Below are 26,909 nucleotides of genomic sequence, written 5' to 3'. Positions count from 1 at the left end.
ACTTCAGTGTGAGGAATTCATCCCAAAGATGTAATTAGAGAGGTACCAAAGGATTCTTTACAGATTGAGCCTCTTTAGCATTGCTTCTGCTAACAACAACTGAGATAACATAAATATTCATCAGTAGATTTTGTAAAGCAAAGTGTTCATGGGCAGCTTGAAGAAGATAGTGTAGAAGAAACATTCTTTTGAAAAGGTTCTCAACATGTTGAAAAGTATTTAAAGGGCCTTATTGAAAAATATATGATTGCAACTTTGTAAAATTAAATATGTATTAGCAGACCTTCACACAGACATAGAGAAGGCTAGAATGGTTTATACAAACCTGTGAATAGTAGTTACCAATGGGTGGTGTGATAATGGATTATGTTTATTTTTTATGATTTTGTGGATTTATTTTTCTATTTTCTATAATAAACTATATTACTGTTATAATCAGAAAAAGATGGTTTAAAAATATGGGTTTAATATGGCCATTTATCCAGTGATTACATTTGAAGAAAATAGAAAGATGGGTTAATGTTGATTTTGTTTTTGTGTTTATCTCAGATTTACATTTTATTTTTGCTTTTGTTAGAAAATACAGGGATAACTTGAGTAAGAACATAGGAAAAAGGAATTTTTTTTTTTAAGATGAAACATAACTACTGCTGCCTAGGCAAGATGCTTTCTCTCAAGGAATAAGAAACTTCTGCTTTGTTTCATTTAGACTAGGTTTATGTAAATACAGTGTGTCAATCACCAAGATGATTCATGTCTGCATTAGTCCAGAATATGCTTACTATTGTAACAAAGAACACCTAAAATATCGGGACTTAATATAACAAAAGTTTACAGCTTAATTACATCAGAGATCCTTATGGTCAGAGTCAGGAGGTGGGGAGCGGAGCTCTGTTCCAGTGTCATTTAGACATTTGGGAACACAGGCTTTATCCACTATGGTCAAGATGTGGACTCCAAAGTTGCCACAAGGTAAGCAGTGATAATATTGAGGCTTCTGCAAGGAAGTTTATTGACAGTTATGAGGTGGCCTCAGTCACCTCTATTCACATTCCACTGGCCAGAACTCCATCACATGACCTTAAACTTAACTGCAAAAGAAGCTGGGAAATGTAGTCTCACTGTATTTCCAGGAGGAAGACAGAGCAAGTTGAGTGAACATATAACGTGTGTCAACTACCACAGTCACCTAACATACCATCTTACTCAGATAAAAGGGATTTTTTTTGTCTTTAATTATAGAGGATATTTTAATACTTATCTTACTTTGGCCTATAAGTAAAATATTGCTTTTAAATTTTATTCTATGGCATTCCCGTCATGGTGCAGTGGAAATGAATCCGACTAGGAACCATGAGGTTGCGGATTCAATCCCTGGCCTCGCTCAGTGGCTTAAGGATCCAGCGTTGCCGTGAGCTGTGGTGTAGGTTGCAGACGTGGCTCAGCTCTGGTGTTTCTGCAGCTGTGTCTGTGGTGTAGGCCGGCAGCTGTAGCTTGGATTAAACCCCTAGCCTGGGAACCTCCATATGCTGTGGGTGCAGCCCTAAAAAAAAAAAAAATGCAAAAAAAAATTTATTCTAAGTAACTTGCTTAATTTTTTTTTTAACAGCACATTTTTCTAAAATGTTTATATGCAGCTGAGAAAAAACAAAGTATTTATCAGGGAGTAATTGATACCCAAGAACAGGATAACATACTTCTTCCTCCACAGAACTCTCAAATGGCTTTTGGTGAAGACGAAATGTTTGTGCAGGCTACAATTTAAGGGATGGATACAGTCTGTTACCCCCTGGCTTCCAAAGTGTTTATGTCTGATTGGAGACTCTTCAGCTTGTACCAGACACTGGAAAAGCACTTTACTGTCTGAGATTTTTCTATTTGTTGAAGATGGCAGTAAAAGAAATTTTGAGCATATGGAATTACTGAGTTCCGTTTCTTAGACATAGAGCTTTAGGCAATGTCTGGTCATAATAAATAGACTGTAGCTCTAATTATCCTTTTAGTAATGTTTACATAAACTGAAGGCAGGTTGATAATAGAATAATTGAGCAAAATAAAAGGTGAAGATATTATTTCTGATATTGCTAATTCTTTTAAAACAGGAATTTTCTGTTTCAAGTGTAGGATTAAACTACTGCTTCAGGAGCATAGAGATGTGGTCTTTGGAAACCTAAAATTTGTCTTGTTTTTCATGAAGCTCTCCACTCACATAGGATGATTTATTGTTAATTTTAATTAATTGGCTACAAATGTGTCTATTCAAATATTGTTACAGAGACCAAGGCATCTTGGGGTCATGTGACTTCATACCAGGAACTGCGTTTGAAAAATGAAGCTGGGTTGTACCAGAGTTGAACAACTTTTGGGAATCATGTAATCCAGCTAGGGTCATGCCCTCTGTCACCGTGAGGCTGGACTCCCCAAGAATTTCCAGCTAAGGCTTCCTTATACACTCTATCTTCCCCATGCATAAGTCCTTTCTTAGGTCCCATGCATAAGTCCTTTCTTTAAGTAGGTATAAAGTATGTATTCTTGGACACCACAAAGACAGTGGACATTTTAATGTATTTGAGAAGGAGAGAAATTTGTTTCCCAGCACAGTTCCTCCTGGAAACATGGCTGTAAAAGGGCCACCATAACAATGACATGTAACTTTCTGCTCATAAAAAGCATTGGCCATGAGAGGCATGGCTTTTAAAAGATTTAAGTCCTTTAAGACCTAGAAAAATGATCCTTCTCTTCAAGAATCCAAGTCTGGGCAAAAATCATTCAGCATATTATTTTCCAAAATTGTCGTCTTTAATGATTTCATTTTGTAGTTTCATGATACGAAGTTGAAGTTCATCACTTCTTTCACCTTCCTCCTACCTGTTTGGATTCTTTAATTTCCTTAAATTGTGTTTTCCTTGTATAGAAAATGAAGACCCTGTAGTTCCTCCCAAGGGCTATATACATGGTAAAATTTAAGAACACAAAGCCCCTTTAAAATGGAAGGGATGAAATATTTGAATAATTGTCCCACATTGATTGAGATAATTTAGACAATTTTGAATACAGTTTATTTTTTTAATTGAGACGTAATTGACATACATTAGTTTCAGGTATACAACATAATGGTTCAATATATGTGCATGATATAGTTTACATTTTAATTGTAATGTGTAACCCCCTCACTCATCCCTCCTTTCATATATCCATTCATTTCCCAAATAGTTATTGCTGATGATGTGCTCATAAATCATTGTGCTAACTTACGGTGGTGCATGAGTGAGTGAGACTACGTACCTCCTCTCAGCAAATTTATGGTCTGGTAAGGGAGGCAGGCAAATGATATTATAGTACCATATATACCATGAGAAAAGTATGTGCAAAGAAGTCTAGAGAAGAGTTAAGTGGGTTTATCCACCTGTGCAGGGTGTGGGTCAGTTAAGAGTGGTGATCGGGGTGTAATAGGAAGGATAGGACTATTCCAGCAGAGAGTGAGAGAGATTTTCAGCAAAAGAATTGATAGTGGGCCAAATGTGGTAGGCAGAAAAATGGCCCCCAAAGACGTTCTTGTCCTGCTTCCCAGAACTTTGAATATATTCTCTTACTTGGTAAAAGGAACTTTGCTGATGTGTTTAAAGATTTTGAGATGAAGAGATTATCCTGGATTTTCTGGATGGCCTGATATAATCACATGAGAGGGGCAGAAGGGTTATAGTCAGAGAAGGAGATATAACAGTGGAAGCATTTGTCAGAGTTAGAGATTGGAAGATGCTAATGCTGCTGACCTCAATGATGGAGGAAGGAGCTACAAGCCCATGGATGCTCTAACATTCTCCAGAAGCTGAAAATGTTGGGAAAATGGATTATCTCCTAGAGTCTCCTTAAAGAACTCAGCTCTGCCAGCACCTTGATTTTAACCTTGAACCACTTTTTGCCTCATTTTGAACCGCTTGCCTCCAGAACTGTAAGATAATAACTTTGTGTGGTTTTAAGCCCCTAGGTTTGTGGTTATTTGTTACAGCAGCAACAGGAGATGCATATATCTAAATTACGATATTTCAAGAACCTGCATCAAGAACTCTGTCTCCCTCATGCCTCCGCACAGCCCTTGGCGTGGGGTTTCTATCTGTCCAGTGAACTGTGTGAATGAATTGCAGCTGGCTACTGCTCAGCAGGAAATAGAGAAGTAGGCAGAGGCCAGATCACAGTACATTGTTTAGAAATTATCTAGTAGCTGAAGGGAATCCATTGAAGGCATTTCAAATGAGGAACGGTATAATATTTCTTTTTCCTTAGCACATGAATAAGTTTTACAAGATTTTTTCCCCCATTTTATGGGGTAAGGAAGTATTTATAATACGAGTTGAAAGAAATCAGCCAGATGTGGAAGAAGAATTTTTTTTTTTCCCTGTGACACTAACAAGCTATTTTGACCTCAAGCAAGTCCGTTCCATTTTGTTGTGCATTGGATGAACCCAGATCCTTCCCAACACTAGCATTCTGTCCTTCTCTGTTAATATCATGCTCTGTGCACAAATCCAAAAGCATCTGTGTGTCGAAGTCGCCAAGCTATAAACTTTGTGGAGACAGAACAGGACTCTCTTGTTCTCCTGACTATCTATCCCCCTATTACAGCGTGCTGCCCGGCACTTGGGAGATGCTGCTGTTGGATGAATTAGTCAGTGAGTGAGCAAAGGCATGAGTTACTGTGCTTTGCAGGAAATTAAAGAGGAATAAGAAGATACTTCTGCCTTCAGAAATATTACATTTGCAAGGTAGCAGATGCATTAGATTTATAATATATTAAATTTTTAATTACATTACGATGTTATGCCAATGAATATGTGATTTGAAGATGGAAATGGGAGTTCCTGTTGTGGCTCAGTGGGTCAAGAACCCAACACTGTCTCTCTGTAGATGTGGGTTTGATCCTTGGCCTTGCTCAGTGGGTTAAGGATCTGGCATTGCTGCAGCCTATCGTATAGGTTGCAAATGTGGCTCGGATCCAGTGCTGCTGTGGCTGTGGCAAAGGCTGACAGCTGCAGCTCTGATTCAGCCCATAGCCCGGGAATTCCCATATGCTGCAGGCGTGGCCATTACAAAAAGAAGGAGAGAAAGAGGGAAAGAGAGAAAAGATGCAAATTGCCACTATATATTGTTGAGGAGAAAATTTCCTAAATTCTCAAATGTCCTATTTATAGGGCTCAATACTTCTCTGAATTAAGAGATTTTTTTTCTGATTAGGACGTTTAACAAGATCCTACCTTAACCCAACATTTTACCTGACAGCAGTGTGGATGTAAACAGACGTTTGTCTTTAACAACAACAACAAAGCCTTCCTCTTGGGTATGAACAAATAAAAGAACTCATGAATGCAATTGGGGAAATGATTTTTTTGTATTCTTAAATAAGTTCATAAGTGTGAATATAAGCTGGGATGCAGTCTTTGAACATGACATGAAGTACCTAAAATGGACAAGTGCAGCTTGCATTTGCTTTCTGGGTTTGCATAGAAAGAGGATGCAACTGGTTGTGGAAGGAATTGGAGTTAGGGCAGCTGAATGGAGAGAGGGTCTCAGGGTTTTATGAAAGAGCAGGAAAATCATAGTATCTCAAAGCACACATTGGAAATGACTGTGCTTGAGAGTTTGGGGTGATTATGTCAGGTGAAGGGAATATCTAATGTAGTTCAGATAAATAAGATGTCAGAAAAAAATGTGAGAGTTGTAGAATATCCCATCTATTTCTGCAATGCTGGCAAAATGTAGGCTGGGTGTTTTGGAAGGCTACAGAGCAAAGTGCAGGCTTTTAAGACAGTCATGCTTGGGTTCAAATATCAAGTCTGTTACTTAACATATGTATAACCTTGGCTCTGTGCCTCAGCATCCTCATCCATAAAATGGAGTAAAGTTCCTTCTTTGAAGTGGTGTTGCCAGGAGGCAGTGAAAGAATATGTATGGAGAGCTTAAAACTGTGCCTGGTACATAGGAAACACTTGATAAATGTAGCTATTATTGTGGCATCTTATGCATTAAACCTTGGAAAGTCTCATCATAACCTAATCTCAAATCTGAAGTCACCAACCTGGTAGGTTGGTAGCTGAAAGCAGAGCAGATTTGGAAATAGGCAAAAACAATACCTGGGGAGAAAAGGGGGGGGGTGTTTACTAATGGCCCTGTTGGTGTTTTTGTCAGTGAACAGTGACCAGATGTTATGATTTTTCAGGAACACCCTGATAAGGGGGGTATGGACTCTGTATACCAGAACCGGTATTGGACATGAGTTCCAAATGCATCTGTTGAGCTATCTGAATGGCTTTTCACTGGGTCCCCTGTTCCCTCCAGGTACCTTATTATATGAGCAACTTCACAGGGACTTGCTTTCCTGCCCATGATATGCAGGTGAGATCAATTCTTCATTGAGGTCCTTCACGATCATAAAGAACTAAGTTTATCTTTTTGTTGTTATCCGTGGAACACTCAATTGAGGTTTAAGAAGGTCCACATTGGACAGAACCAATGCATCTACATAACTCTGACAGTATTTAAGTTCTCTTCCAGCAGCCCAGTCAATAGACTCAATATCAAACCAAACAATCCCTCTGTGGTCCCTCTGTCCAAACCAACCCCATCTTGTTTGGGAGCCGTATTATTTACGTAGGGGCCTTGTTCCTACTTAACTCACATTTTTTTTTTCCTCTCCCAGCTATTCCTTGTGTAGCAATGAACAAAGTATACTGACCTCTAGGGATATTACTTTAATTGCTGTATTTTATTCAAGACTTAAACACACAGAATTAGAGAAACCTCAATTTATATCATTTTCAGTATATTTAGAAGCTGAAATGGACTTTTTTTTTTGAACCTATATCTTTAAAGTTACTGGAGTTTTAATAGCTTGAAAGTGCAGTGATGCTTGAAAATGTAAATTTTTGGAAGGAAAAAGGTTCGGAAATTGTGACCCACTTAACTTTTAGGGGATTGGACTGTTGAGCCAAGAAGCATGATGACCACCCACTGGGGTTTCAGATATGGTGTCATGATTGTCACACTCCAAGCTGAGGCTAGTTGTAATTAAGTGAAGATAATTTCTGTCCGGGCCAGAGAAATTCTAGAACCAGTCACGTGGGTTTAGGACAAATGTGCTGTTCCAGATGAGCCTGTCCTCGTATCTGAACTCAAGGCCTGGCAGGTTGTGGATTTTACATGTTTGTGAATGAATTAGAATACCACTGTCTGCTTCCATAATAAAATTCTCCCCTGCCCCCCTTAAAAGCATAATAAGTGAAATATTTAGAGGGAATCACAGTCCAAGGCCACTCTGGATTAGAAAAGTTGGCTATAATAATAACAAAACCCCTTTACAGGAAATCCTACATTTGAAAAATCATTAGAAATAAATCCACATGGCTGATTAGAATTCAGAAGCCCTAAATAGAACTACCACTTTTTCCTTTTCAGACTTCTGAGCTTAACTCTTGCTATCCTGGCATTAGCCCTAGTGAATTCAAATTCACTGTGGCAGCAGAAAAAGACATTCAGAGACCAGAAGCCCCAGATGTGTGCAGCCAGTGCGTGGACCCCACTTAAAGCTATCCCCTGTTCTTCTCATTCCTCTACTCTCCATCAGAGAGGCCTACATGATCTTGGTTTACTAATTAGCACCAATTCTACAGGTCTTTAATGCAGTGTGAGAAGAGGAATGGATGATCATTTCCTAGAACTGTAGGACCCTTTACTGTTTTTTAAAAGTTTTATTGAATTATAGTTGATTTACAATGTTGCGAGGATTTCTGCTGTTCAACAAAGTGACTCAGTTATACATCGACACATATCCACTTTTTTTTTCAGATTCTTTTCCCATGTAGGTTACTATAGAATATTGGGTAGAGTTCCCTGTGCTGTACAGCAGGTCCCAGGACCCTTTGTATTTGTTGTTATAGTTATACCATTGGTCTAGTGTGCTGTTTCTTAGCTGATGTGGCACCACGCTGAAAGCAGTGTTTGGGTCAAACTTGTGAGCAAGCATCTGGTTCTCATAACGGTTGGAAGAGAGATACTGGCATTCACAGGAGAAGGTTAGGGATGCTGGTGACCTGAAATGCACAGAAGAGCCTTGAACAACAAATGCAATGAGGAAACATTTGTGGGCTTATTGGATATCCAGGTAGGTTAAAAATATTGTTAGTAATTATTCAGGTCTAGGACTTAACTCCCATGTCTATGTAAACATGAAGTATTTTTTCTGTACAGAGTGAATATAAATGGAGTTTTCCAGAAGTGAAATTATCATTTAGGTTTTAAATTTTTCTCCTAGGATATACAGTTAGGACATTATATTATTTATTTTGAAATTACTTATCAAGGTTAATAGCAGTGAATTTCATTTTAGGATGGCAGAGAGGACATGACCATAGATTTGTTATAACACTCTTGGGTTCTGTTGGCAATGGCAATCACTGATTTAGTGCCCATCCTGTCTCTGGTACTATGATAAAAGTACCATGATTATTCTTCAACAGCATAAGGGGGAGGCAGCGCTATCCTAGTTTACAAATTGGAAGACTGAGGCTTGCTGAGTAAGGGTCAAAACAGTGCTTGTACTGGGCAGCAGTCATTTGAACTGTGTAGGTCCAGTTATTCAGGCAGTGCTTGCACCTACTCCATCCACAGTTTGCTGCCAGTCTGAGGCTTTGCCATTGCTTCCTCATCAGCCGAAAGCAAGGCCACATTCTTGGCACCCGTAAAGTCTTCCCAGTCTGCACCTGAGGGCTCTCCGTGTAGATGACCCAGCTCCTACCCATAAATGTCCCACTTGAGGAAACATGCACAGTGAACTTGGGGAACATTGTAGAGTCCCTGAAGCTAAAGCTTCCAAATCTCCCCAGAAAAGCAAGGCTTCATACGTAGAGAAGGTCACATCCATCACTGACCTCTGCCTGGCTTTTGGAGGGAACTCCCAACAGCCCCGTGACCAGTGCTATTGCCACAGCTGGACTGGCTTGTGTGTCACACTGCTATTGGGCAATTTTCTCTTTCTTTGCTCTTATCCCTTTCTCTGTTCTCTTAAATATTATGACCATGGCATGTCCTCAGGTTGATATTTTTCAATTATTACTATTATTATTATTATTTAGAAAAACTCATAAAGCAGTATTTTCCAGCTGATGGGAAGAGCATAGTGGGTGGTTCTGACTCCTTGATCAACATGTCTTGATGCAGAGCTTTGGGGCTGCCCTTGTCCACTCTCCACTAAGTATTTCATTCAGCATATAAGATCAATGACAGTGACAGGACTTCTGATAATGTGCACACTATCTTCCAGGTCCTGTGTTCCTCTGCCAGCTCTTGCCTTGGGCAAGATCTTCACCCTCTTTGTGTCTCAGTTCCTCCTCTGTAAGAGGGAAAAAGAATATATAACTGCCTTATAAGGTAGTTGTACCGATTTACTGAAATAAAAACACTTAACAATGCCTAACACATAGTAAGTACTCAATGGATTGCTCTAGTAGTAGCAGTAGTGGTTGTAAAAGTACATTAGTCATAGGTACAGCGAGCTTTTACAGTTTTGCAGAATTTAAGTGACTGGCTTAGGAAACCAGTCAGGCTGTCTAAACTGGGGTCTCTTAACCGAGGCACTGCTGACATTTTGGTGTATGTAATTTGTTGCTATGGGGCTGTTCTGTGCATCAAAGACCATTTTGCAGTGTCTCTGCCCTCTAGCTGCCAGTTGCACACCTCAAGTTGTCACAACTAGAAATGTCTCCAGAGATTGCTGAGTACCCCCCAGTCCTGAACGTGATGTGCAAAATTGTCTCTGATTGAGAACCACTGGTGGAAACCAGTATTCTGCCTTTTTCACTGTCTTCATCATGAAGGGAACTCTTTTTTTTTTTTAATATATTTTTTAAACAGATGAGCTAAGTGATGAGGCATTTCTTCACTTTAGTAAAGAAGTGTTTGCTTTCCAACTTTCAAACTATGTCATTACTTTAAATAATCAGCTTTGCAGGTGTAATCAAAACCCAATTCAAATAAAATAAATAATGATACTTAGCTAGGAAACTGTCCCTCTGGTCAGAGATTAGAATAAATATACTTTGTTCTTCCAGATCGCTGGTTAACACCATGGGAAGAAAGGCAGTCTTGAGGAGACCCTGGGTTCTTCTAACATGCAGGCTGCAGAGGCTCTGAGTGCTGTTATAACTATAGGAAGAGGTACAGGTTTGGAGAAAAATAAGGGGGTTTTCTGTGCATGGAGTGTTAGCAGAGGGTCTCGTTTGAAACTTAAAGAAAAGAGAGCTTCTTCTTTATTTAAAATATTTGATTTTAGGAGTTCCCCATTGTGCCTCAGTGGGTTAAGGACCTGACATGGGCATACAGGTTCCATCCCTGGCCTTGCTCATTGGGTTTAAGGATCCAGCATTGTCACAAACTGCACTGTAGGTCAAAGATGCCACTTGGATCTGGCATTGCTGTGGCTGCAGCTCCGATTTGACCCTGAACCCTGGAACTTCCATATGCTGCGAGTGTTGCCATAAAAAGAATGAAGAAAGAAAGAAAGAAAAAAGAAAATGGCTTTTAATTTTCAAAACTGGGTTGTTACCAGGGGACACATGCCCTTCTCATTTTCCTCACCCGGCTTTCCTAGCCAGTCGTGTCACCTTGTCCTGCACTGGGTCCCTAGGCTGATGTTGAGGGGCAACTGACCTCTGCCAGTGTCTGTCTGGAGCCACAGGGAATCACAGTAACCTTTGGGGGCAGGTTTCCCCTCCACCTTTTTCCAGGGCGTGACACAGCAGGTGTACCAAGAGCTTGTCTGACATCAAATGATATGACACCGAGAAGCATCACTGAGTGGTGTAACTTCCTTCTTTGGGGACAATCATAAACCCACTTGATGTTTTATATAAAGTGACCAACAGTGAAGGCTGACCAGCCTCTATATTCTCACCATTAGCCCTAGAACTCCAAATGTGCTTGCTCTAGGTACTTCTTGAAGGCTTCCCTGTAAAGTGCTAGCCCGCTGGTGTTTTGCCCTTTCTGCCTTCCAGTTCCTGCTATTCACAGCCAACAGAGTTCAGTTTCCTCTGGCAGGTTTTCTTGTTCTTTAGAAGGTTGTTTCATCTCCGGAATTTCCACATGCTTCGTATTGTGCTTCAGTGGTGGAAGTTTGCTCCTCACGGTGGTTTCCTTTTGTCCACCTTTCTTCCTTTGAGTGTGTTTAAGTTCCAGGCACCGTCAGGCAGGGGTGACTCTGTTATGATTTACTTCTGAGTTTAAAGGTCTCTGACAGGCATTTGCTTGACCTCATTCTCCTTTAGAATGATCCGGGGAAACTTAACAAATGCCTTAACACTCCATCCTCATCTGGGATGAAACAGACTGAGAAGAAGGAAGACTGGGAGTCAGTGTCACTCAAGGAGGAAGCAAATCTGGGGGTACTCCCCACATCATTGACTTTGGATGATAATGAAAGACCAATGAAAGATGGGTGGTCTAACATGCACCCGCATGTTCATTGCAGCACTATTCACAATAGCCAAGACATGGAAACAACCCAAATGTTCAAGGACAGATGGTTGGATTAGGAAGATGTGGTATATATACACAATGGAATACTACCCAGCCATAAAAAAGAACAAAATAATGCCATTTGCAGCTACATGGGTGGAACTACAGACTCTCATCCTGAGTGAGGTAAGTCAGAAAGAGAAAGACAAATACCATATGATATCACTTATATCTGGAATCTAATATATGGCACAAATGAACCTTCCCACAAAAAAGAAAATCATGGACTTGGAGAATAGATTTGTGGTTGCCAAGGGAGAGGGGGAGGGAGTGTGATGGATTGGGAGCTTGGGGTTAATAGATGCAGACTATTGCCTTTGGAATAGATTAGCAATGAGATCCTGCTGTGTAGCACTGGGAACTATGTCAGGTCACTTATAATGGAGCATGATAATGTGAGAAAAGAGAATGTGTACATTCATGGGTAACTGGGTCACCGTACTGTACAGTAGGAAAAAAATAATGTATTGGGGAAATAAAAAAAAATAATAATGAAAGATGGGCGGTCTAGGTTTCTGACAAACAGCTGTGATCACATAAGGCTAATGTGAGATAATGGAGGCCTGTGTTCTGGGCATGTCTACATGGCTGTGGGCATAGTAGGTGCTGACCATGTGGAGCGAGGGCCAGTGCCGGAGAGTGTGAGAGCATGGGCCCTTGGATTAGGCTGCCTGAATTGGAATCTAAGTTTTCTTCTCTTTCACAAGTGGGAGAGCCTGCAGACTCTCAGTCTACATCTGTTTCCTCATCTGTAAAGTGGGGATAGTAAGAGTGCCTCCTCTGTAGAGGTGAGAAGGAACTGAATGAATACATTTAAAGCACTTGGAACAGTGACTGGTACCCAGTAAGAGGAAGCATTACTTCTTATTTTGAACAAGATGTACATGGCAAGGCTGGAAGGAATGGGCCTCTCTCCACTTCAATACTAACACTTACAAAGGACCTCATTCCACCCTTTATCCCCTTCTGCTGGTTTTTAAGAGCCATCCACTTGGGAGTTCCTGTTGTGGCCCAGTGGAAATGAACCCAGCTAGTATCCATGAGGATGTGGGTTCCATCCCTGGCCTTGCTCTGTGGGTTAAGGACTGAGTGTTGCCATGAGCTGTGGTGTAGATCACAGATACAGCTCAGATCTGGCATTACTGTGGCTATGGTGTAGGCCTACAGCTGCAGTTCCAATTTATTTTTCATTTATTTATTTATTTTTTTGTCTTTTTGTTGTTGTTGTTGTTGTTGTTGTTGCTATTTCTTGGGCCGCACCCGCGGCATATGGAGGTTCCCAGGCTAGGGGTCGAATCAGAGCTGTAGCCACCGGCCTACGCCAGAGCCACAGCAACATGGGATCCGAGCCGTGTCTGCAACCTACACCACAGCTCACGGCAACGCCGGATCGTTAACCCACTGAGCAAGGGCAGGGACCGAACCCGCAACCTCATGGTTCCCAGTCGGATTCGTTAACCACTGCGCCACGACGGGAACTCCTGCAGTTCCAATTTAAATCCTAGCCTGGGAACTTCCATATGCTGTAGGTGCAGGCCATAAGAAAAGAAGCAAAGAAAGAGAAAAGAGAGAGAGAGGAAAAAGAAAGAACGACAAAAGAGACATTTACTTAATCTATTTCCTTGCCTCCCAGGACCTCTCTTGGGTTAAAATCCAGGTACCGACGAGCCTGGTCTCCTTCTGGCCTTGACATTAACAGGGGCAGCCAATTAGCTCTCCAATCCTTTTTCTTCTGAAGACAGATCCTTTTACCCCTAGCCATGGATTTGAAACCTGATCCAGTTGTGACCACGAGGCCCCATCTGGTACAAAGAAAGATGTTCTGGGGGTCCAGCCTTGGTCTGTGGTGGCCAGAGCTCTTCTAGTGCTTGCTGTACACACACTGGGCTGAAGAAGTTATTTCCTTCTACTGGAGTTGCTGAGCTGGTGGTGCCAGCATCACCTTTCCTGTCAACAGGAAGAGTGAGGGAGGCTGGAAGCAGGTTAAGAAGTGAAGAATGAGAAAGGGAAAGCAGAGAACTGCTATGTGAGTGCCCAGCTCCAGTCTGGGATCCGCTGCTTCCACCGGCGTTTCCTTCCATTCTGTCACCTACCACCCTTCCTTCCTGAGTCTGTATATCCCCTTCTGCTTGATCCTATGAACTAGTTGGAGGCCAGAGCTCATAAAAGGCTCATGGAGCTCCATCAGGACCAGGGCAGTGACGAGGTCTCCCTCATGGTTATGAGGCCACAATCTCATCCAGCATCTAACTTGGGCAGAGCTTCCTGGGTCCCTGAAAGAAGAAGAAATTGCAGTATCAGAGCTGAGACTCCCTTCTCATGGGGTCTTACTTTGGTCAACTCCTGGGAACAGAACACAAATCCTTGACTCCTGTGAGCAGAGCCACCTGGAATGGATAACAGTGGATGCCACCAGGTATGGGATTTGCAGATAGCCCAAAGCCATCTGGTCATTGACGCCTTCTCTTATTCCCACAGGTACAGGTTCTCCCTGGTGCCTGGGAAGGGCCTTTTCTTTGGGGACCTTTGGGTGGGATCCATTGTCCCTTATGCCCTGGCTTTCTTTTAACTTGCTCTTTAGAACTGGATCCCCCTTGCCTATATGCATCTTTCTTTTTACTTTTCATAAATATTTACACCTTTCTTTCATCTTAACCTCACCATAACTAGCAAAATAGTGGGATAATTTTGGACACTGGTGTGCACACAGACAACGCTCTAATGCTTGGAGTCTCCTAGTGAAGCCCATCTGGGGTTAAATGACTGGGGTCCCTCTGTCCCCACCTGGACACAGGCATGAAGGCAATGACAATGCTGATGTGTGAGTAGCCTGACAAGACAGGATATGTTTAAGTGCCCTGTCCACTATATATTTCACTGGAAAGTGTTTTAAGACTTCAAATAGACTTTGGGGGTCAGCTTCCAGGAGCCCAAAAGATCATATCATCTTTTCCCAAATAGCTGCAGCTTACCCTTGAGGAATGGGTCTGGGACACAGGGATGGAAGCCAAGCATCCTCTGTCATTTTGACACCTCTATTAATGTACCGTGGTAAGGAATGAAATAATCTATGCAGACATGTTTTAGCTAAGCCTGGAATATACATTTTTAAGGCAGCAGGAGGGGGAGGGCGTTGAGTGGAGAAAAAACAAAAAGCTAAGGAGAACTAAAAAAAAAAAAAAAAAATTCTGGATGGACTTTGCAACCATAAAAGGTAAAACTAACCCTGTTCCACTGCCAGCTACAAGAACAGCCGAGTAAGGTTTTGATTTACAGGAACAGCTCAGCAAGGGCCTTGTAGAGAGCTTCATGCCTGCTATAAAACTGTGATTAGCTATAAAACAGAGAGATTTAACAAGAGAATTTAAGCATAGGCAACAGACCTGTTCAAAAATAAACAAAAACCGAAATTGCCGCCTTCGCGTGTAACTCAACTTAATAAAGACTAGGATTAGGAGAATTCTTTTTTAGACTTGTGATATAATTAATAGCTTTTAACTTTCAGATTCAAAGAAAAGAAAAAGCAAAGGTGACCTTGAACTTTACAAATGACTTCAATCTGTCCTCCTCTGTCTGTGTCTCTTGTGCAGAGAGGGGCGCAGAGTCCTAAAGCATGAATAGAAGTCCTTGCAAAGAACAACTCCCCATTATCGACCCTCCCTGGACACCCAGGCTGGGAGGAAATAGAAGTCAGTGGGAGCATTCAGGGCCTCAGGAGGGGAGCGTGTTTAAATCTACAAGTCTCTGAGCTGCAGTGCTCTTTGTAGCCTGTCTCTACTCCTTTTGCCTCAAGTCTGCAATACAGCCCTACACTGCTGCGAAGGTCTTTGGCCAGAGGCCGAATCACTTCCAAATGATGGTCCTGTTGAGAACAAAAGGCCCTCCTAAGTTTAGTCTGAAGAGGCTCCATTGACTGAATATGAATATTTAGTTAAAATATTGGCACATCTGGCTCAAGCACTGGTGTGATTTCTTAGATCCCAACAGCTGTGGTCTATCGATTTCTCACTCTGTGTCAGTCTCCAAGCAAAGGACTTCATGTGGTTGATCTCTGTATCGCCCAGCAAACACTCTGAAGTAGGCTTTCTTCTCTCCACTTTACAGATGGGGAAATCATATCCAGAGAGATTATTACACAACCCATAAAAGCTGGAGTTGGGATCAGCCCAACCTGTCTGAATCCGGAAATCAGGCTCCCAACTTCTGTTCCAAAGAAGCCATGGTTCTAATGACTGGCCCAGGGTTGGAGCATCCGAGCTCCAGCTGCAGTTCCTCTCGCTGTCCTGCAAAATACCTACCTGGGCTGCTTCCATTCTTTGTTTAATCTGGATGCAAGCGCTGGGCAGAAACCTTTGACAGATTAGTTTCTTTGCAAAAGAGGGACTCCTACTGAGTCCTCAGGCCAAACACGAGGTTTTGTTTGGGTCTTTTTGCTACCACTTGTGCTTTGTGTCTCTATTGTGTATCCTTGTCCTCCTGGGTATATTTGGGCCCAAACACTTACTGTCTGGGAGTAAAACGCTGCTTTATTAGAATACATATGGCATGGTGCGGTTAACTGTAATTTCAGGTTCTTTCATCATTCCCCAAAGCACTAGTACATTTAATTGCCCCGGAATACATAATTTAATATTTTTTAAACATGAAACGATTGTTGTCATGCTTTAAAGTTGTAGTTGTCTTTCTGAATGTCAATTTTCTCTCCATTGTGTGATACATTGAGCTTGAAAGGGAGGAAAGGGATTAAGTTAGAAGGGTTTGCAAACACATTCTAGAATTTAAAATAAATAAAACTGTGATGTGATCTGGTTTTGTTTTCAATTACTCCTTGTCCTGTAAATTAAACCTCCAGCTAAATCACTGATTAAGACTTAATCCTGTGTGTGCCATGCATAGTAAAAACTGAATTTGATATTATAGTCATCCCATACAGCTGCCTCCAGCTTCATTAGGATACTGCTTTAAAGGCAGCCTTCTCTTAAATGAATGCTCACTCTACCTTTTTAACATGGCTTTATAACGAGAGCAGACTTATCCTTTTCAAAATGGCTTCATGCTTTTTTTTTTTTTTGCATTTTTGTTTTTTGGGGGCTGCACCCGGTGGCATATGGAGGTTCCTAGGCTAGGGGTCTAATCGGAGCTGTAGCTGCCGGCCTATACCCCAGCCACAGCAACGCCAGATCCGAGCCGTATCTGCAATCTACACCACAGCTCGCAGCATCACTGGATCCTTAACGCACTGAGCGAGGCCAGGGATCAAACCTGCAATCTCATGGTTCCTAGTCAGGTTCATTTCTGCTGTTCCACAATGGGAACTCCTTCATGGTGATTTCTATCAGTGTGAGAGCCACATTAATCCTAAGGTGGGTTTTGAGAACCTGTGAAAACCATTCCTTCTTCCTGGAATCTCATCCTCTCCCAGTTATTCATGAGATGAATTCCAGTTTCAGGTAGGTGGTCCCATCTTCAGAAAACTTTTCTCACATCTTTCCTGGCTCAATGCCCCACCTTCCCCTTACCCATGGCACCTGTGTGCCTTTATTGTAGTAGTTCTGCCCTTACATGTAAAGCTTTGCTTAAATTTTATATCCTAATTGTCTAGTGTGTAACAGGTGGTCAAGAAATATGTGTTGAGTCAGAGAGTGAATGACTAGGCTTTTACAAAAAAGCAGGGCATTAAAGAAACTATCACTGGGAGTTCCTATTGTGGCTCAGTTGTAGTGAACCTGACTAGTATCTATGAGGATGTGGGTTTGATCCCTGACCTCGCTCAGTGGGTTAAGGGTCTGGCATTTCCATGAGCTGTGGTGTAGATCACAGACACTGTGGCTGTGGTATAGACCGGCAGCTGCAGTTCTGATTCAACCCCTAACCTGGGAATTTCCATATGCCACGGGTGCGACCCTAAAAAAGCGAAATAGAATAAAATAAAGGACGTGCTCGTAATTCAACATCAGGCAGATTATGGGAAGATCTGTGAGCTGCAGGCACCATGTTAGCAAGGTCCATAGAAGTGTGAAATCCAGACTTCTTTGGGACCTGAGTGATTTCTAGAAGAGTGAGTATTTCTATTGGGCCATCAGGAATAGATCCTTTCTGGTTTGTGGAAGATTGACAGAGAAATCATGCCAGCAACAAGGGACGATCAAATGGCAAGGTGTAGAAAGTCTAAAAGAATAATTTAAATTCAAGAATAGAGTGTGAGTGGAAGAGAGAAACTCATCTAGGAAAAGTAAGAGGATAATACATTTTGGTGACACATTTTAAAGGGTCTTAAATGTCTGGCCAAGGAGTTATATTTGATTTTGAAGGCAATTGGAGAGCAAGTATAAGTTTTTGAGCCAATAAATGATAAGATTGAAAAAGTGCTGTGAGATTAATATGACAATAATATGTAGCATATCTAGAGATAATAAGAAGTTGAATGGGCAGAGGAATCTTCTAACAGTCTATTTCTACACTGTAGGTTTGAGGTAAGGAGATATAAATTGGGAGTGGGAGAAGTGGAGACAGAATGCTGGAAGTGACAAGGACATTTTTCTTAAGAGCTGGCAAACCATCAGTACACACAAAGCTTAATTAAGCAATCAAAGGAACTCATTTGCCTGTCTCATGTATGTCTTAAAAACTTGCCTGAAAAGCTAAATTGTCAAATTCTTTTTCTTTTCCCCATAGTGTGTTTAAAAGTGGGCAAACAAATCAACTTTCTACATTAAAGCCAATGCTGTTTTGGAGTTTAGCAAAACTAACCAGCATCCTAGAGCAAAGAATTATTAAAGAAATACTATCTTCTAAGATTAACCAATTACTTTAAACTTGTTATTAGGGAAAAATAACATTATTCTCTTGAGACCTACCTCCTCACTTATATTTTAGAGGGAAATTTGGTGATGACTCAGAACCCTTATAATAACATGGAAAGTTACAGTGCGAAAGCAAAATATTTCTTCCTGATTTTTAATGTGTCTTCCAGAAGTTGAGACACAAGAAGTATAAGGAGACGCCAAGCAAAAGGCAACAGAAAGGGAGTCTTTTAGTAAAAATCACTAAAAAACAGATCCTCTATAAACTCTTGGAAATAACTTATGGTTTTTTTAATTGTTTCTGTTTGTTTTGTTTTTGTCTTTTTAGGGCCACACCCATGGCATATGGAGGTTCCCAGGCTAGGGGTCCAATCAGAGCTGTAACCACTGGCCTACAGCAGAGCTACAGCAATGCAGGATCCGAGCTGTGTCTGCGACCTACACCACAGCTCACAGCAATGCCGGATCTTTAACCTACTGAGCAAGGCCTGGGATCGAACCTGCATCCTCTTGGATGCTATTTGGGTTCTTTAACCATGGAGCTAGGCCAGGAACTCCCTGATGGTTATTTTTAAAATGATTATCAAAGATTTTTATGAGTGCATGACAACTCCTAGAACGTGGTAGTCAGTTTACATTCCAAACCAGGAGCCATATCCTAAATATATCTAAATCATATTTTGAACTTTGATTTCCAAGTTACATACAAATTTTGCATATGCGTATGTGCATTTTGGGGAGAATGTTGAAATTTTATTAGTTTATCCAAGGAGTCAAGATGCTTAGAAAGGTTAAGAGCTTCAGAGCTAGAATGGTAATTCTCACGAAAATCTCTTTTTATCTGTGCTAGTCAGCAGTGAAAGGAGCAAAATAAAGATGGTATGCTGTATTTTCTTGTAAATATAGAAGACTATTTTATCCCTGATTTTATTTGAAATAGTGATGATAAAAATTCTAATGGACAGTATTAAGTTGTCTCTAATTCAAAAAAGGTTCTCAGAGTTTCTTTTGGTGCTCAGCAGATTAAGAACCAACATAGTGTCGGTGAGGCTGCGGGTGCAATCCCTGGTCTTGCTCAGTGGGTTAGGGATCCCTTGTTGCCACAAGCTGTGGTGTAGTTTGCAGATGGAGCTTGCATCCAGTGTTGCTATGCCTATGGTGTAGGCCTCAGCTGCAGCTCTGATTCGACCCAATATGCTCAGATGCGGCCTTAAAAAAAAGAGAGAGAGAGATTCTCCTTGGGATAGACCATGATGGAGATAATATAAGAAAGGGAATATATATATATGTATGTATGTATGACTGGGTCACTTTGCTGTACAGCAGAAATTGGCACAACATTGTAAATCAACTGTACTTTAATTTTTTTTTTGTCTTTTTGCCTTTTCTAGGGCCACTCCCATAGCATATGGAGGTTCCCAGGTTAGGGGTCCAATCAGAGCTGTAGCCGCCAGCCTACGCCAGAGCCACAACAACTTGGGATCTGAGCCGTGTCTGTGACCTACACCACAGCTCACGGCAATGCAAGATCCTTAACCCACTGAATGATGCCAGGGATAGAACCCGCAACCTCTTGGTTCCTAGTCAGATTCATTAACCACTGAGCCACAACGGGAACTCCTTGTACTTTAATTTAAAAAAAAAAAAAGAAAAAAAGGGATTCTCTTTTTCACTCTCTCTTCTCTCTCTAAGATCCATAAAGCTCAAATATATTTGCTATACTCACAATTCACCTTGTTGAGTTCAGTTTCTTAAAAAAGAATTTGGACTGAAAATGTACAACCATTTTCCACAACAAAAGTTAAAAATCAAAGAATTTCTAAATAATGCTGAATTAACTCTAAGTTAATCAGAAAACTGTGACTTTCTTGATGCTTGATATGATTTCAGTTTTCTTAAATTTACTGAGACTTGCTTTGTGGCCCAGCATGTGATTCTGAAGAATGTCCCTTGTGCATTTCAAATTATGTGTATTCTTTAACTGTGCAGATTCTTGCAGCCTCCCTGAAGGAGGCTTGGAGGTACTAGGTCAAAGAGGAACTCAGGAACATGTTTTTTTTTGTTTTTTTTTTTTTTTGTTTGTTTGTTTTTTCCATTAAGCACTTCCAACCTAGATCTGAGGTAGGAGCCCTCAAAGCACAGCTTGATCACCACTGGATGGGAAGGTAACCATAGTAGTCCACGTGGGAGAAAATAAACAACCAGGTCTGTGTAAGATTTGGGAAGGATGCTCTCACAGAAGGTAGACAACCCAGGTTGAAGGTCAACTTCTACCATTTACTCCCTGAATTTTTTTCCTATTGTATAATTGTGAGGTATATTAGTTTCCTGGGGCTGTAGAAACAAAGTATTGCAAACTAGGTGGATTAAAACTAAGGAAACTTATTGTGTCCCAATGCTGGAGACTAGAGGTACATAATTAAGATGTCAGCAGGGCTATTACCCCTCTGAGACTGCACAGAATGATTCCTTGTCACTTACTGGCTTCTGGTAGTGGCCATCAGTTGCTGGTGTTCTTTGGCGTGTAACTGCAATCACCCCATTCTCTGCTTCTGTCACCCGTGACATTGTCCCTGTGTGTCTCTTTCCTCTTGCTAAAGGACACTAGTCATATTAGATTAAGGACTCTTTCTGCTCCAGTAAATGACCTCATCTTTACTAAACTCATTGCTTCTGCAAAAATCCTGTTGCCAAATACAGTTCACATTTTGAGGTACTGGAAGTTAGGACTTCAACACATCTTTTTGAAAGAGACAACTTAACCCACAACAGAGGGAGGAAGGGGATGTGGCTAGAATAGGTCAGGGGTTCTGAAATCAGAGTCTGTAACTGGTCCAGCATGATTCTCTAAAAGTCTCTTGAAAAACAAGCTTAAATTACAGGTTTCTTTAACCCGACCTCCAGAGTCTGACTTAGGAAGTATGAGATTGTGCCTTAGAATCTATATTAATTACCACTCCACAGGAAATACCCACTTGGAAGGACTCAACCAGAAGCATCCACTTAACTGAGGTTTTACTGAATTTGCTGGGTAAATGATAAGTTACAACTACATAAAACTGATGTAATAAGCTTGTGTAGCTACGTGTAATATCTTCACAATGCACTGATACCATGTGTTCCTCTATTTTAACAGGGGCAAGTAAGCTCTGTTGACAGATTATCCTTGTTTAACTGATCGTCTCATGCTTTTAGAGAAAATTAAAGCTCCTCTTAAAACAGTCTTTTATAAAATTAAGGACAGTTTTGATGTTTTTTATTTTTCCACTATTTTAATTATCAAAGTGATGAGGAAAATTGGGTCATTCAATCCCATGGTGACTGTTTTCTTTTCATTAAAAGTGGCAAAAGCTCTTCTTGGAGTGGAACTGAACTGCAAATATGAGCTCACCAAGCCTCTCAGGATTTCAAGAGGCCATGCGTTTGATCAAAATGGCATGTTTAAAAATCGTCCTTTCAAGATAGAATATGGATAAAATATAGATGGGCTGAAGCTAAAAGCGCTCTTTGCGGCAGACACACTCAATAATACATACATTGTTAATCCCCAGCCATTTCCAAGTAATTGCAGGCTTCTTCATGGAACCAATTTTCTGATTTTGGAGACTAAGATAATTCGAATTGCATGTCTTTAAGAATGATAGTAAGTGGAGTCTGCCAGTGGTTGCTTGTATAACGAATTGGATGTATGTTTGTCTTGCAAACTATGGTTTTGTATTTAGTCCTTCCTTTGGCAAATGGAGTCACACCAATCTGAGTATTAACAAGGTGTGTCTTAGGATCACCGAATTGCATGTTGAGCGGAATTTACAGTTTTTATTAAGTTGGCTGTTTCAAATAACACATTTCGAAAAAGAAAATGGGGTTGATATGTGAATCATTTCTACTCAGTTCATAGTTTCCATTGAGTTTTTTTTTTTTTTACTTGTATTTGTGGTCCAAATGGACTTTTTTTTTTTTTTCACTAATGGTGTCATTATTACTGATCTGCATTTAGTTTGCAAAATTTCATCCAGTATATTTACTCACTTCTCTGGTAACACTGCATATAAAGTGAGGGACAGATTTTTGATGATTTCTTGCATAAGTATGGTAATAAAGTATTTTACCTAAATTATTATCTCATAGAAAGCATTTTTAGTATGAATCAGCCAAATATTTTAATAAGTTTGTATATGGTCTGTATAGATCTAGATTTAGGAAGAGTGTAATTGGATGCAGATGATGTCTGTGAACATTCCTCAGGGTAAGGTTGAAGATAAAATTAGAGAAAAATTATTTCCAAATAACTTTTTTTATTGAAGTATAATTGATTTGCAATATTTTGTTAGTTTCAGGTGCACAGCAAAGAGATTCAGTTATATATATGTATATGTATATATTCTTTAAAATGTTTTCCATTATAGTTTATTACAAGATATTGAATATGGTTCCCTGTGCTATACAGTAATTTTTTGTTTATCTGTTTTATATTTGGCAGTGTACAGTGTTAATCCCATACTCCCAGTGTATCCCTTCCACACTGTCCCTTTGGTAACCATAAATTTGTTTTCTGTGAGAAGTATTATTTTTATTCATAATATCTTTTTGGTTCAACTAGTCTCTACTGATTTCTAGATTCTTAGAGAAGAGTTGCTTATCTCTTCAGAGAGCTGCTGTTCTCTGTGGCTCTGAGTCAATAGTCATCAGAGAGAAGCAGGAAAATCCATGCTAAACGATACTCCAAATATTCGTTCATTGCTCCAAAAACAGTAGCCTAGGCAAAGAGCATATATATTATAGTTCAGTCTCAGAATTTGCTAGCTGTTCATCATCAATTCGTTAGGTTTCCTCACTTTCTTGTAATGGTTTCCTTTTGGCTGCACCTCATCTTCATTGCTGTGTCTCAGTTCTTTCATTTGTGTACTAATTAATTCATTAATGTAAAAATATTTTTCAAGTATTTACTGTTTGCATGCAGTAACTTGAATTAAATAAGCTGAGAGAAACTCTCAGTTTAATTGAGGAGATAGATGTGGGGGGCGGAATCCAGTGTTGGAATGTGCTAAATGATGTAATGTAATACAAGAGAAAAATGCAAAAACTACTGCATAAGGAAGACAATTAGAATTCTATGGGTTGTAAGACACTCCTTGTGAAATGGACAATGCCAATTAAGGTACTCTTGGCCTTTATAATATTTATTCATTTGATGTGCATTTACTGAACTTTTCTATCAGACATTATTCTGACAGTGACTGGAATATGGTTTTGGCCTTAAAAGCTCTTGGCTTGGGAGGAAGATAGTTAATTGGATGAAGAATCACAGCATGTGGAAGTGCTGCATTAGACAATGGAGGACTGTGCTATGGAGCATGGAGGCAGGTGCACTTGAGAAATAAAATGAGGTTTTGGTTTGCAAAGACCAGGTCCACCCAGATGAGCTTAGATAAAATGAGTTCATGGAAAACATGAGGGAGCCTCCCCAAAACAAAATGCAGAGGGTGTCTGGTCTTGAGAGCTGGACATCAGGTAGCCACTCTGCATCTGGCTCTCTCTGAGTCTCCAGGGGTCTCCTTTCTGCTTCTCTCTACGTATACTTGCTCTAATACTAAGTCACTGGTATTTTACAATATATATTATTTTATATATTTTTTCAATAGGGTCTTCTTCTTTTTCTTCTTGAATTTTACATAAAATTGCCTGCAGTCATCTTCAAGGTTGCATTTTATGGTTAACAAATTGGAAATTATTGACATTTCCATTTGACTCTTCTCTGAAGGTCAAAATACTTATAATTGTGAAAATACTCTTGACAGTTGCTTGGGTACCTACTGAGTTTGGGGCCAATTCTGCTGTATAGAATCTATTCTTAATTCTAATGTTTGGTATTTAAATATGTAACTATTTCAGCCTGACCGTTTTCACATTTTATTTACAATAATTTTTTTTTTTTTTTTTTTGCTATTTCTTGGGCTACTCCCGCAGCATATGGAGGTTCCCAGGCTAGGGGTCGAATCGGAGCTGCAGCCGCTGGCCTACACCAGAGCCATAGCAATGTGGGATCCGAGCCGCGTCTCCACCCACACCACAGCTCACGGCAACGCCGGATCATTAACCCACTGAGTGAGGCCAGGGACCGAACCCGCAACCTCATGGTTCCTAGTCGGATTCGTTAACCACTGCGCCACGATGGGAACTCCCTACGATATTTTTTTTCATAGACTATTTTTTATTAAAAATTTGTGTTGACATGCAATTGACATACAATATTATATTTGTTTCAGGAGTACTTCATAATGGTTTGACATTTATGTACATTATGATCACCACAGTAAGTCTGGTAACCATCTGCCACCATACAAAGTTATTACAATATTATTGACCGTATTCCCTATGCTGAAATTACATCTCCAAGACTTACTTATTTTATAATAGGAAGTTTCTACCTCTTAATTTTCTACACCCATTCCACCCCCCCACCCCTCCCATACCAGTGTTGACTTTTCCAGTTGAAATATTCAGTGGTTGTTCCCAGTGTCAGATGTTTCACCTTTGTCAGGATGAATTTCCAAAAGTGTACTTTGATTCTATGAATTGGATGAAAAAAACAAAATTATTTTTGGAATGAACTTTGCATTTGAAGCATCAAATGATATTGACAAAATTTGCATCATTTACCTTTTGTGAGGTTCTTTTTCTGCTCATAGAGCCAACATATTGATAGTTGTTTCTTCACTTTTTCTATACACATGAAATTGCTAGGAATGAAAATAAGCTAAGTTAATTTAACAAAGCATTGAATTGTCTAAATGAATAGTTATGGTTTATAGACTGATAGGTAATTTCACTTTTCACAGCCACGTGTGTTAAATTCTCAATTTTAGGCACAGTCTTCCTAAAATAAATTCTAAGTTTGATAGCAGTAATAATGCTTCTTCAGCAGATGATTTATCTTGCGGACTTCATAAGGTTAGAAAAATTTTGATAGGGTGCTGAGACTAGAAGCTAGATCATAAAAGTAAGTGCTTATTTTGAAGGATAAGACCCATTTGATTCAAAAGTAGCTTATTGTAATTTATTTTATTTTACTTTATTAAATTTTTTATTGTTATTTCCCCAATACAATTTTTTTCTACTATACAGCATGATGACCCAGTTACACATACATGTATACATTCTTTTTTTCTCACATTATCATGCTCCATCATAAGTGACTAGACATAGTTCCCAGTGCTACACAGCAGGATCTCATATATCCAGACAAAACTTTCCTTAAAAAAGATACATGTACCTGCATGTTCATTGCAGCACTATTCACAATAGCCAAGACATGGAAACAACCCAAATGTCCATTGATAAATGATTGGATTAGGAAGGTACGGCATATATACACAATAGGATACTACTCAGCCATAAAAAAAGAACAAAAGAATGCCATTTGTAGCAGCATGGATGGAACTAGAGACTCTCATACTGAGTGAAGTAAGTCAGAAAGAGAAAGACAAATACCATATGATATCACATATCTGGAATCTAATATATGGAATTTTATTTTTAATAAATAATATTTTTATATTATGTAATTTACTATCCAATTCAATCTCCTAAGTAGCAGTGACCTTACTATAGCTCAAAAAGTGTATATACCGGTAATAAACTGAAGACATACAATAACAAATACAAATATATTTTCCCCCAGCACACAAGGCTATGACCAGCTTATATTGTGCAGCATAGATAAACAAGTTACCTTTAGGCAGTGGCAGGTCTTGATTTCTGAGCATCAGCCCTGGACAGTAGGCTGGCATCACAGTGAAACTTGACTCTTTTGTGTTCTCTGTCCTTTAGTAGCCTGGATTCCTGTTCCTTCTGCTGTTCCTGCTGGTTCAGGGAGATTGGCAGAATGTGTTGGGAGTGCTTTAAGAAGGGCTAGCACAGAGGAGCAAGCTGGAGAAAGACAACAGCTCTTTCTGGAAGAAAGTTCATCTAAATCTTGCCTGTGCTGCTCATGAACTTGACTTAGGGAAATTCTTCAGTCTCTCAGGATTTCAGTTCTCTTATTTATAAAATGAAGGAGGAGCATGATGGTTTCTCTAACTTTGACATTCAAAGACTCCAAGCTCATAACAGCAATGGAACTCTATCTCCCTTCCTCCCTCCCTCCCTCCCCTCCTCCCTTCCTCCCCTCCTTCTTTCCTTCTTCTTTTCCCCCTTCCTTCCTTCCTTTGTTGGTGTGTTAGTTACAGAAACTATAAAACTATAACATATTCATTTTGACCTTTGAATGAAAGGCAATTCTTTGAGGTAAAAAAAGTTTTCTTCTGAGATTATTTAGGTAGAACCTTCACGTCATAGGGATTCTGAAAGACATTTACAGAAAAGAGCAGATTACATGATGAAGAATTCCATGTGGTGATATCAAATCCAGGAATTAGATTGAAATCCTCAGACAGTTTTCCATCTCTCATCAGTTGTGTCCAAGTCAAGACATACAGCATTTCTTCTGTTTCATCCCTTAGTTGGAGTTCAATTCTGCTGGAGACTAGGCTGCATGTTTTTATT

The 26,909-nt window shown here is 40.1% G+C and overlaps 1 protein-coding gene and 1 long non-coding RNA gene across 3 annotated transcripts in view; one reads left to right on the top strand and one right to left on the bottom strand.

Annotated features, from left to right (window-relative positions):
- FBXL7 (F-box and leucine rich repeat protein 7) overlaps window positions 1-26,909 on the top strand; it is a 409,417-nt gene that overhangs the window by 173,385 nt on the left and 209,123 nt on the right. The gene's annotated exons all lie outside the window — the stretch shown is intronic.
- On the bottom strand, window positions 24,596-26,903 carry LOC125120105 (uncharacterized). Of its 2 annotated transcripts, XR_007133247.1 has the most exons (4): window positions 26,740-26,903; window positions 26,098-26,228; window positions 25,026-25,105; window positions 24,596-24,934 (listed from the first exon to the last, which is right to left on the bottom strand). It is a non-coding gene; the product is annotated as an uncharacterized LOC125120105 (long non-coding RNA). The 2 variants fall into 2 exon arrangements; XR_007133246.1 differs by lacking the exon at window positions 26,740-26,903 and having other exon boundaries at window positions 26,098-26,494.

This window comes from Phacochoerus africanus, chromosome 1 (genome assembly GCF_016906955.1).
Source record: "Phacochoerus africanus isolate WHEZ1 chromosome 1, ROS_Pafr_v1, whole genome shotgun sequence".
NCBI lineage: Eukaryota > Metazoa > Chordata > Mammalia > Artiodactyla > Suidae > Phacochoerus > Phacochoerus africanus.
This window is presented reverse-complemented; position numbering and strand designations above follow the sequence as displayed.